The sequence below is a fragment of the Brachyistius frenatus genome, unplaced genomic scaffold (genome assembly GCF_029030835.1).
Source record: "Brachyistius frenatus isolate BFR_SWC_R1_liver_20210118 unplaced genomic scaffold, ASM2903083v1 Contig_811, whole genome shotgun sequence".
In the NCBI taxonomy this organism is placed as follows: Eukaryota; Metazoa; Chordata; class Actinopteri; family Embiotocidae; genus Brachyistius; species Brachyistius frenatus.
This window is the reverse complement of record NW_027211410.1, coordinates 1-8,530: the sequence shown is the minus strand read 5'-3', so window position 1 is coordinate 8,530 and position 8,530 is coordinate 1. Positions and strand designations below refer to the sequence as shown.

Here is an 8,530-nt window from a genome sequence, read left to right as displayed (position 1 = left end):
GTGTTAGTGTGTTAGTGTGTTAGTTTGTGTTAATGTGTTAGTGTGTGTTAGTGTGTTAGTGTGTTAGTGTGTTAGTTTGTGTTAATGTGTTAGTGTGTGTTAATGTGTTAGTTTGTGTTAATGTGTTAATGTGTTAGTGTGTTAGTGTGTTAGTTTGTGTTAATGTGTTAGTGTGTGTTAATGTGTGTTGTGTTAATGTGTTAGTGTGTGTGTTAATGTGTTAGTGTGTTTGTTGTGTTAGTGTTAGTGTGTTAGTGTGTTAGTGTGTGTTAGTGTGTTAGTTTGTGTTGGTGTGTTAGTGTGTTAGTTTGTGTTGGTGTGTTAGTGTGTGTGTTAGTTTGTGTTAGTGTGTTAGTGTGTGTTAATGTGTTAGTGTGTGTTAATGTGTTAGTGTGTGTTAGTTTGTGTTAGTGTGTTAGTTTGTGTTAATGTGTTAATGTGTTAGTGTGTTAGTTTGTGTTAATGTGTTAGAGTGTGTTAACGTGTTAGTTTGTTTGTGTTAATGTGTTAGTGTGTTAGTTTGTGTTGTGTTAGTGTGTTAGTTTGTGTTAGTGTGTTAGTTTGTGTTTAGTTGTGTGTGTTGTGTGTTAGTGTGTTAGTGTGTTAGTGTGTTTAGTTTGTGTTAGTGTGTTAGTGTGTTAGTGTGTGTTAATGTGTTAGTGTTGTTAGTGTGTTAGTGTGTTAGTGTTAGTTAGTTAGTGTGTTAGTGTGTGTGTTAATGTGTTAGTGTGTGTTAGTGTTAGTGTTAATGTGTTAGTGTGTTAGTTAAGTGTGTGTAGTGTTAGTTTGTGTTAATGTGTGTTAGTGTGTGTTAATGTGTTAGTGTGTGTTAATGTGTGTGTTAGTTTGTGTTACGTGTTAGTGTGTGTTAGTGTTAGTTTTTGGACGTTAGTGTTAGTGTGTGTTAGTGTGTTAGTGTGTTAGTTGGTGTTAGTGTGTGTTGATGTGTTAGTGTGTTAGTTTGTGTTGGTGTGTTAGTGTGTTAGTTTGTTATTTTGTGTTACTTTGTTAGTTTGTGTTAATGTGTTAGTGTGTTAGTTTGTGTTAGTGTTAGTGTGTGTTTGTTAGTTTTAGTGTTAATGTGTTAGTGTGTGTTAGTTTTAGTGTTAGTGTGTTAGTGTGTGTTAGTGTGTTAGTGTGTTAATGTGTTAATGTGTTAGTGTGTGTGTTAGTGTGTTAGTGTGTGTTTTGTGTTAATGTGTTAGTGTGTGTTAATGTGTTAGTGTTAATGTGTGTTAGTGTTAATGTGTTAGTTGTTAGTGTTGTTTGTGTTAGTGTGTGTTAGTGTGTTAGTGTGTTAGTGTGTTAGTGTGTTAGTGTGTGTTAGTGTGTTAACGTGTTAGTGTGTTAGTGTGTTAGTTAGTGTTGTGTTTAATGTGTTAGTGTGTGTTAGTGTGTTAGTTAGTGTGTTAGTTGTGTTAGTTGTTAGTGTGTTAGTTTGTGTTAATGTTTAGTGTTGTTAATGTGTTAGTTTGTGTTAAGTTTGTGTTAACGTTAGTGTGTTAGTGTGTGTTAGTGTTGTGTTAATGTGTTAGTTGTTAGTGTGTTAGTGTGTGTGTTAGTGTTAGTGTGTTAGTGTGTGTTAGTGTGTTAGTGTGTGTTAGTGTGTTAGTGTTAGTGTGTTAGTTTGTGTTAAATGTGTTTAGTGTGTGTTAGTTAATGTGTTAGTGTGTTAGTGTGTTAGTATGTGTTAATGTGTTAGTGTGTGTTAATGTGTTAACGTGTGTTAGTGTGTGTTAGTGTGTTAGTTTGTGTTAATGTGTTAGTTTGTGTTAGTGTGTGTTAGTTTGTTAGTGTGTTAGTTTGTGTTACTGTGTTATTTTGTGTTAATGTGTTAGTTTGTTTTGGAGTGTTAGTGTGTTAGTTTGTGTTAGTGTGTGTTCGTGTGTTAGTGTGTTAGTGTGTTAGTGTGTTAGTTTGTGTTAATGTGTTAGTTTGTGTTAATGTGTTAGTGTGTGTTAATTAGTGTGTTAGTGTGTTAGTGTGTTAGTGTGTTAATGTTAGTGTGTGTTAGTTAGTGTGTTAGTGTGTTAGTGTTAGTGTGTTAGTTTGTGTTAGTGTTGTGTTAGTGTTCGTTAATGTGTTTGTGTGTTAGTTTGTGTTGGTGTGTTAGTGTGTTAGTTTGTGTTAATGTGTGTGTAGTTTGTGTTAGTGTGTTAGTGTGTGTTAGTGTGTTAGTTAGTGTGTTAATGTGTGTGTGTGTGTGTTAATGTGTGTAGTGTGTTAGTGTTTATGTGTTTAGTGTGTTTAATGTGTGTGTGTTAGTGTGTGTTAGTGTGTAGTTTGTTAGTTTGTGTTAGTGTGTTAGTTTGTTAGTGTTAGTTTAGTGTGTTAGTTTAGTTAGTTAATGTGTTAGTGTGTGTGTTAGTGTGTGTAGTTTGTTAGTGTGTTAGTTTGTGTTAGTGTGTTAGTGTGTGTTACACACACACAGTGTGTTAGTTTGTGTTAACACACACAGTGGTCCCTCTTCCCCCGGAGACGGTGCCGTTCCCTCCCCTCCCTCCGCTGCCCGACAAGCCTCTCTGCTCCTGCTGCCTTCTGTATTAGTGCCTCCTCCCTTCTCGTCCTCCTCTTCCTCCTCCTCCTTGCAGCGCAGCCTTTTGTTTCTCTGACACACATCCAGTCCTGCTTTTCTCTGCTCTGCCTTCCCATCAGCCCCTTGGACGGGCTTGAACAGGACGGTCCCTTGTCCCCTCGTTCCCTCGGCCCCTCGTCCCCTAGTCCCCTCGGCCCCTCGTCCTCTCTGCCCCTCGGCCCCTCGTCACCTCGTCCTCTCGGCCCCTCGTCCCCTCCTTCCCTCGTCCCCTCGTCCCCTCCTGCCCTCGTCCTCTCGGCCCCTCGTCACCTCGTCCTCTCGGCCCCTCGTCCTCTCGGCCCCTCGTCACCTCGTCCTCTCGGCCCCTCGTCCCCTCCTGCCCTTGTCCCCTCGTGCCTTCGTGCCCTCGTCCCTTGTCCTCTCGGCCCCTCGTCCCCTCGTCCCCTCCTGCCCTTGTCCCCTCGTCCCCTCGGGCCTTCGTGCCCTTGCCCCCTCGATCCCTCGTCCCCTCGACCCCTCGTCCCCTCGTCCCCTCGTCCTCTCGGCCCCTCGTCCCCTCGCCCCCTCGTCCCCTCGTCCCCTCTTCCCTCACACTGCTGCTGAAGCTGACACCGTCAGACGAAGGCACCAGGCTAACATCTATCTGCCGGAGGTGTGTGAGGGAGCAGCAGGTTGGATGTATTTAGATTAGGTGTGACCTGAGGAGGAGGAGGAGGAGTCCAGCAGGAGGACAGCAGGAGTACAGGAGGAGTACAGGAGGACGGAGGGCTGTGTTGGAGGTGACTCTCCCCTCACATTCATGTCAGCAGTCACATGATGTTGAGGGGGCGTGGCCGGCCGTGGATGGGAGGACTTCCTGTCACAGCATGGAGGTGGTCTGCCCTCCACCAGTTGTTTCACCTTTGACCCTGCAGGATGGAATACCGTGGTCAGGTGTGACCGTGGTCAGGTGTGACCAGGTGTGACCGTGGTCAGGTGTGACGGTGGTCAGGTGTGACGGTGGTCAGCTGTGACCGTGGTCAGGTGTGACAGGTGTGACCGTGGTCAGGTGTGACCGTGGTCAGGTGTGACCGGTGGTCAGGTGTGACCGGTGGTCAGCTGTGGTGTGACCAGGTCAGTGTGACCGTGGTCAGGTGTGACCGTGGTCAGGTGTGACCAGGTGTGACCGTGGTCAGGTGTGACCGTGGTGGTGTGACCGTGGTCAGGTGTGACGGTGGTCAGGTGTGACCGGTCAGGTCACCAGTGTGTGACGGTGTGGTCAGGTGTGACGGTGGTCAGGTGTGACGGTGGTCAGGTGACCAGGTGTGACCGTGGTCAGGTGTGACCGTGGTCAGTGTGGTCAGACCGTGGTCAGGTGTGACCGGTGGTCAGGTGTGACCGTGGTCAGGTGTGACCAGTGTGACGGTGGTGTGACGGTCAGTGGTGTGACCGTGGTCAGGTGTGACGTGTGGTCAGGTGTGACCGTCAGGTGTGACAGGTGTGACGGTGGTCAGGTGTGACAGGTGTGACCGTGGTCAGGTGTGACGGTGGTCAGCTGTGACCAGGTGTGACGGTGGTCAGGTGTGACCGTGGTCAGGTGTGACCGTGGTCAGGTGTGACCGTGGTCAGGTGTGACCGTGGTCAGGTGTGACGGTGGTCAGCTGTGACCGTGGTCAGGTGACGACGGTGTGTGACCGTGGTCAGGTGTGACCAGGTGACGGTGGTCAGGTGTGACCAGGTGTGACCGTGGTCAGGTGTGACCAGGTCAGGTGTGACCGTGGTCAGGTGTGACCGTGGTCAGGTGTGACCGTGGTCAGGTGTGACCGTGGTCAGGTGTGACCGTGGTCAGGTGTGACGGTGGTCAGCTGTGGTCAGGTGTGACCGTGGTCAGGTGTGACCGTGGTCAGGTGTGACGGTGGTCAGGTGTGACCAGGTGTGACCGTGGTCAGGTGTGACCGTGGTCAGGTGTGACCGTGGTCAGGTGTGACCAGGTGTGACGGTGGTCAGGTGTGGTCAGGTGTGACGGTGGTCAGGTGTGGTCAGGTGTGACCGTGGTCAGCTGTGACGGTGGTCAGCTGTGGTCAGGTGTGACCAGCTGTGACGGTGGTCAGCTGTGGTCAGGTGTGACGGTGGTCAGGTGTGACGGTGGTCAGGTGTGACCGTGGTCAGGTGTGACGGTGGTCAGCTGTGGTGTGACGGTCAGGTGTGACGGTGGTCAGGTGTGACCGTGGTCAGGTGTGACCGTGGTCAGGTGTGACCAGGTGTGACGGTGGTCAGGTGTGACCGTGGTCAGGTGTGACCGGTGGTCAGGTGTGACCGTGGTCAGGTGTGACGGTGGTCAGGTGTGACCGTGGTCAGGTGTGACCGTGGTCAGGTGTGACCGTGGTCAGGTGTGACCAGGTCAGGTGTGACCGTGGTCAGGTGTGACCGTGGTCAGGTCAGTGACCGTGGTCAGGTGTGACCGTGGTGACCGTGGTCAGTGACCGTGGTCAGGTGTGACCGTGGTCCAGGTGTGACCGTGGTCAGGTGTGACCAGGTGGTCAGGTGTGACCGTGGTCAGGTGTGACCAGTGGTCAGGTGTGACCGTGGTCAGGTGTGACCAGGTGTGGGTGTCACCGTGTGGTCAGTGTGACCGTGGTCAGGTGGTCAGGTGTGACGGTGGTCAGGTGTGACCGTGGTCAGGTGTGACCGTGGTCAGGTGTGTCAGGTGTGACCGTGGTCAGGTGTGACGTCAGGTCAGGTGTGACGGTGGTCAGGTGTGACCGTGGTCAGGTGTGACGGTGGTCAGGTGTGACCGTGGTCAGGTGTGACAGGGTGGTCAGGTGTGACCAGTGTGACCGTCAGGTGTGACCGTGTGGTCAGGTGTGACCGTGGTCAGGTGTGACCGTGGTCAGGTGTGACGGTGGTCAGGTGTGACCGGTGTGACCAGTCAGGTGTGACCAGCTGTGACCGTGTCAGGTGTGACGGTGGTCAGCTGTGACCAGGTGTGACAGGTGTGACGGTGGTCAGGTGTGACCGTGGTCAGGTGACAGGTGTGACCGGTGACCGTGGTCAGGTGACCGTGGTCAGGTGTGACCAGGTGGTCAGCTGTGACCGTGGTCAGGTGTGACGGTGGTCAGGTGACCGTGGTCAGGTGTGACCGTGGTCAGGTGTGACAGGTGTGACCAGTGGTCAGGTGTGACCGTGGTCAGGTGTGACCAGTGGTCAGGTGTGACCGTGGTCAGGTGTGACCGTGGTCAGGTGTGACCAGTGACCGTGGTCAGGTGTGACCGTCAGGTGTGACCGTCAGGTGTGACAGCTGTGACCGTGGTCAGGTGTCAGACGGTGGTCAGCTGTGACCGTGGTCAGGTGTGACCGGTGGTCAGCGTGGTCAGGTGTGACGGTGGTCAGGTGTGACCAGGTGGTCAGGTGTGACGGTGGTCAGGTGTGACCAGGTGTGACCGTGGTCAGGTGTGACCAGGGTCAGGTGTGACCGGTCAGGTGGTGTGACCGTGGTCAGGTGTGACCGTGGTCAGGTGTGACCGGTGGTCAGGTGTGACCAGTGTGTCAGGTGTGACCGGTGTGACGGTCAGGTGTGACCGTGGTCAGGTGTGACGGTGGTCAGGTGTGACCAGGTGTGACGGTGGTCAGGTGTGACCAGGTGACAGGTGTGACGGTGGTGAGGTGTGACAGGTGTGACCAGGGTCAGGTGTGAGGTGTGACCGTGGTGTGACCGTGGTCAGGTGTGACCGTGGTCAGGTGTGACCGTGGTCAGGTGTGACGGTGGTCAGGTGTGACCGTGGTCAGGTGTGACCGTGGTCAGGTGTGACGGTGGTCAGGTGTGACCGTGGTCAGGTGTGACCGTGGTCAGGTGTGACCAGGTCAGGTGACCGTGGTCACCCGTGGTCAGGTGTGACCGTGGTCAGGTGTGACCAGGTGGTCAGGTGTGGTCACCAGGTGTGACCGTGGTCAGGTGGTCAGGTGACCGTGGTGGTGGTGTGACCGTGGTCAGGTGTGACGGTGGTCAGGTGTGACGGTGGTCAGGTGTGACGGTGGTCAGGTGTGACGGTGGTCAGGTGTGACCGTGGTCAGGTGTGACCGTGGTCAGGTGTGACCAGTGGTCAGTGTGACCGTGGTCAGGTGTGACCAGTGGTCAGGTGTGACCGTGGTCAGACGACCGTGGTCAGGTGTGACCGTGGTCAGGTGTGACGGTGGTCAGGTGTGACCAGGTGTGACGGTGAGCTGTGGTCAGGTGTGACCGTCAGACCAGGTGTGACCGTGGTCAGGTGTGACCAGCTGTGACCAGGTCAGGTGTGACCGGTGGTCAGCTGACGGTGGTGGTCAGGTGTGACCGGTGGTCAGGTGTGACCGTGGTCAGCTGTGACCGTGGTCAGGTGTGACAGTCAGGTGTGACCAGTGGTGGTCAGGTGTGACCGTGGTCAGGTGTGACGGTGGTCAGGTGTGACGGTGGTCAGCTGTGACCGTGGTCAGGTGTGACCGTGGTCAGGTGTGACCAGGTGTGACCGTGGTCAGGTGTGACGGTGGTCAGGTGTGACCGTGGTCAGGTGTGACCGTGGTCAGGTGTGACGGTGGTCAGGTGTGACCGTGGTCAGGTGTGACGGTGGTCAGCTGTGACCAGGTGTGACGGTGGTCAGGTGTGACCGTGGTCAGGTGACCGTGGTGTGACCGTGGTCAGTGACGTGACAGGTGACCGTCAGGTGTGACCGTGGTCAGGTGTGACGGTGGTCAGGTGTGACCAGGTGGTCAGTGGTCAGGTGTGACCGTGGTCAGGTGTGACCGTGGTCAGGTGTGACCGTGGTCAGCTGTGACCGTGGTCAGGTGTGACGGTGGTCAGGTGTGACCAGGTGTGACGGTGGTCAGGTGTGACCGTGGTCAGGTGTGACCGTGGTCAGGTGTGACCGTGGTCAGGTGTGACCGTGGTCAGGTGTGACCGTGGTCAGGTGTGACCGTGGTCAGGTGTGACCAGTGGTCACTGTGGTCAGGTGTGACCGTGGTCAGGTGTGACCGTGGTCAGGTGTGACACAGCTGACCACAGCTGACCACCGTCACACCTGACCACCGTCACACCTGACCACCGTCACACCTGGTCACACCTGACCACGGTCACACCTGACCACGGTCACACCTGACCACACCTGGTCACAGCTGACCACCGTCACACCTGACCACCGTCACAGCTGACCACCGTCACACCTGACCACCGTCACACCTGACCACCGTCACACCTGACCACGGTCACAGCTGACCACCGTCACACCTGGTCACACCTGACCACCGTCACACCTGACCACAGCGTCACACAGCTGACCTGACCACGTCACAGCTGACCACCGTCACACCTGACCACCGTCACACCTGACCACGGTCACACCTGACCACAGCTGACCACCGTCACACCTGACCACGGTCACAGCTGACCACCGTCACACCTGACCACGGTCACACCTGACCACCGTCACACCTGACCACGGTCACAGCTGACCACCGTCACACCTGACCACCGTCACACCTGACCACCGTCACACCTGACCACGGTCACAGCTGACCACGGTCACACCTGACCACGGTCACACCTGACCACGGTCACACCTGGTCACACCTGACCACGGTCACAGCTGACCACCGTCACACCTGACCACGGTCACAGCTGACCACCGTCACACCTGGTCACACCTGACCACCGTCACACCTGACCACGGTCACAGCTGACCACCGTCACAGCTGACCACCGTCACACCTGACCACGGTCACACCTGACCACCGTCACACCTGGTCACACCTGACCACGGTCACAGCTGACCACCGTCACACCTGACCACGGTCACACCTGACCACGGTCACAGCTGGTCACACCTGACCACGGTCACACCTGACCACAGCTGACCACCGTCACACCTGACCACGGTCACACCTGACCACCGTCACACCTGGTCACACCTGACCACGGTCACACCTGACCACGGTCACAGCTGACCACCGTCACAGCTGACCACAGCACACCTGACCACCGACCAC

At 54.2% G+C, this 8,530-nt stretch overlaps 2 long non-coding RNA genes across 2 annotated transcripts; both read left to right on the top strand.

Moving 5' to 3' along the window:
* The first annotated feature begins 6 nt into the window (after positions 1 to 6).
* On the top strand, positions 7 to 1,236 carry LOC138615240 (uncharacterized). Its single transcript, XR_011310487.1, has 3 exons — positions 7 to 184; positions 242 to 448; positions 1,181 to 1,236. It is a non-coding gene; the product is annotated as an uncharacterized lncRNA (long non-coding RNA).
* A 432-nt stretch (positions 1,237 to 1,668) lies between these two features.
* Positions 1,669 to 2,419, top strand: LOC138615241 (uncharacterized). Its single transcript, XR_011310488.1, has 3 exons — positions 1,669 to 1,977; positions 2,059 to 2,147; positions 2,378 to 2,419. It is a non-coding gene; the product is annotated as an uncharacterized lncRNA (long non-coding RNA).
* Positions 2,420 to 8,530: the final 6,111 nt, after the last annotated feature.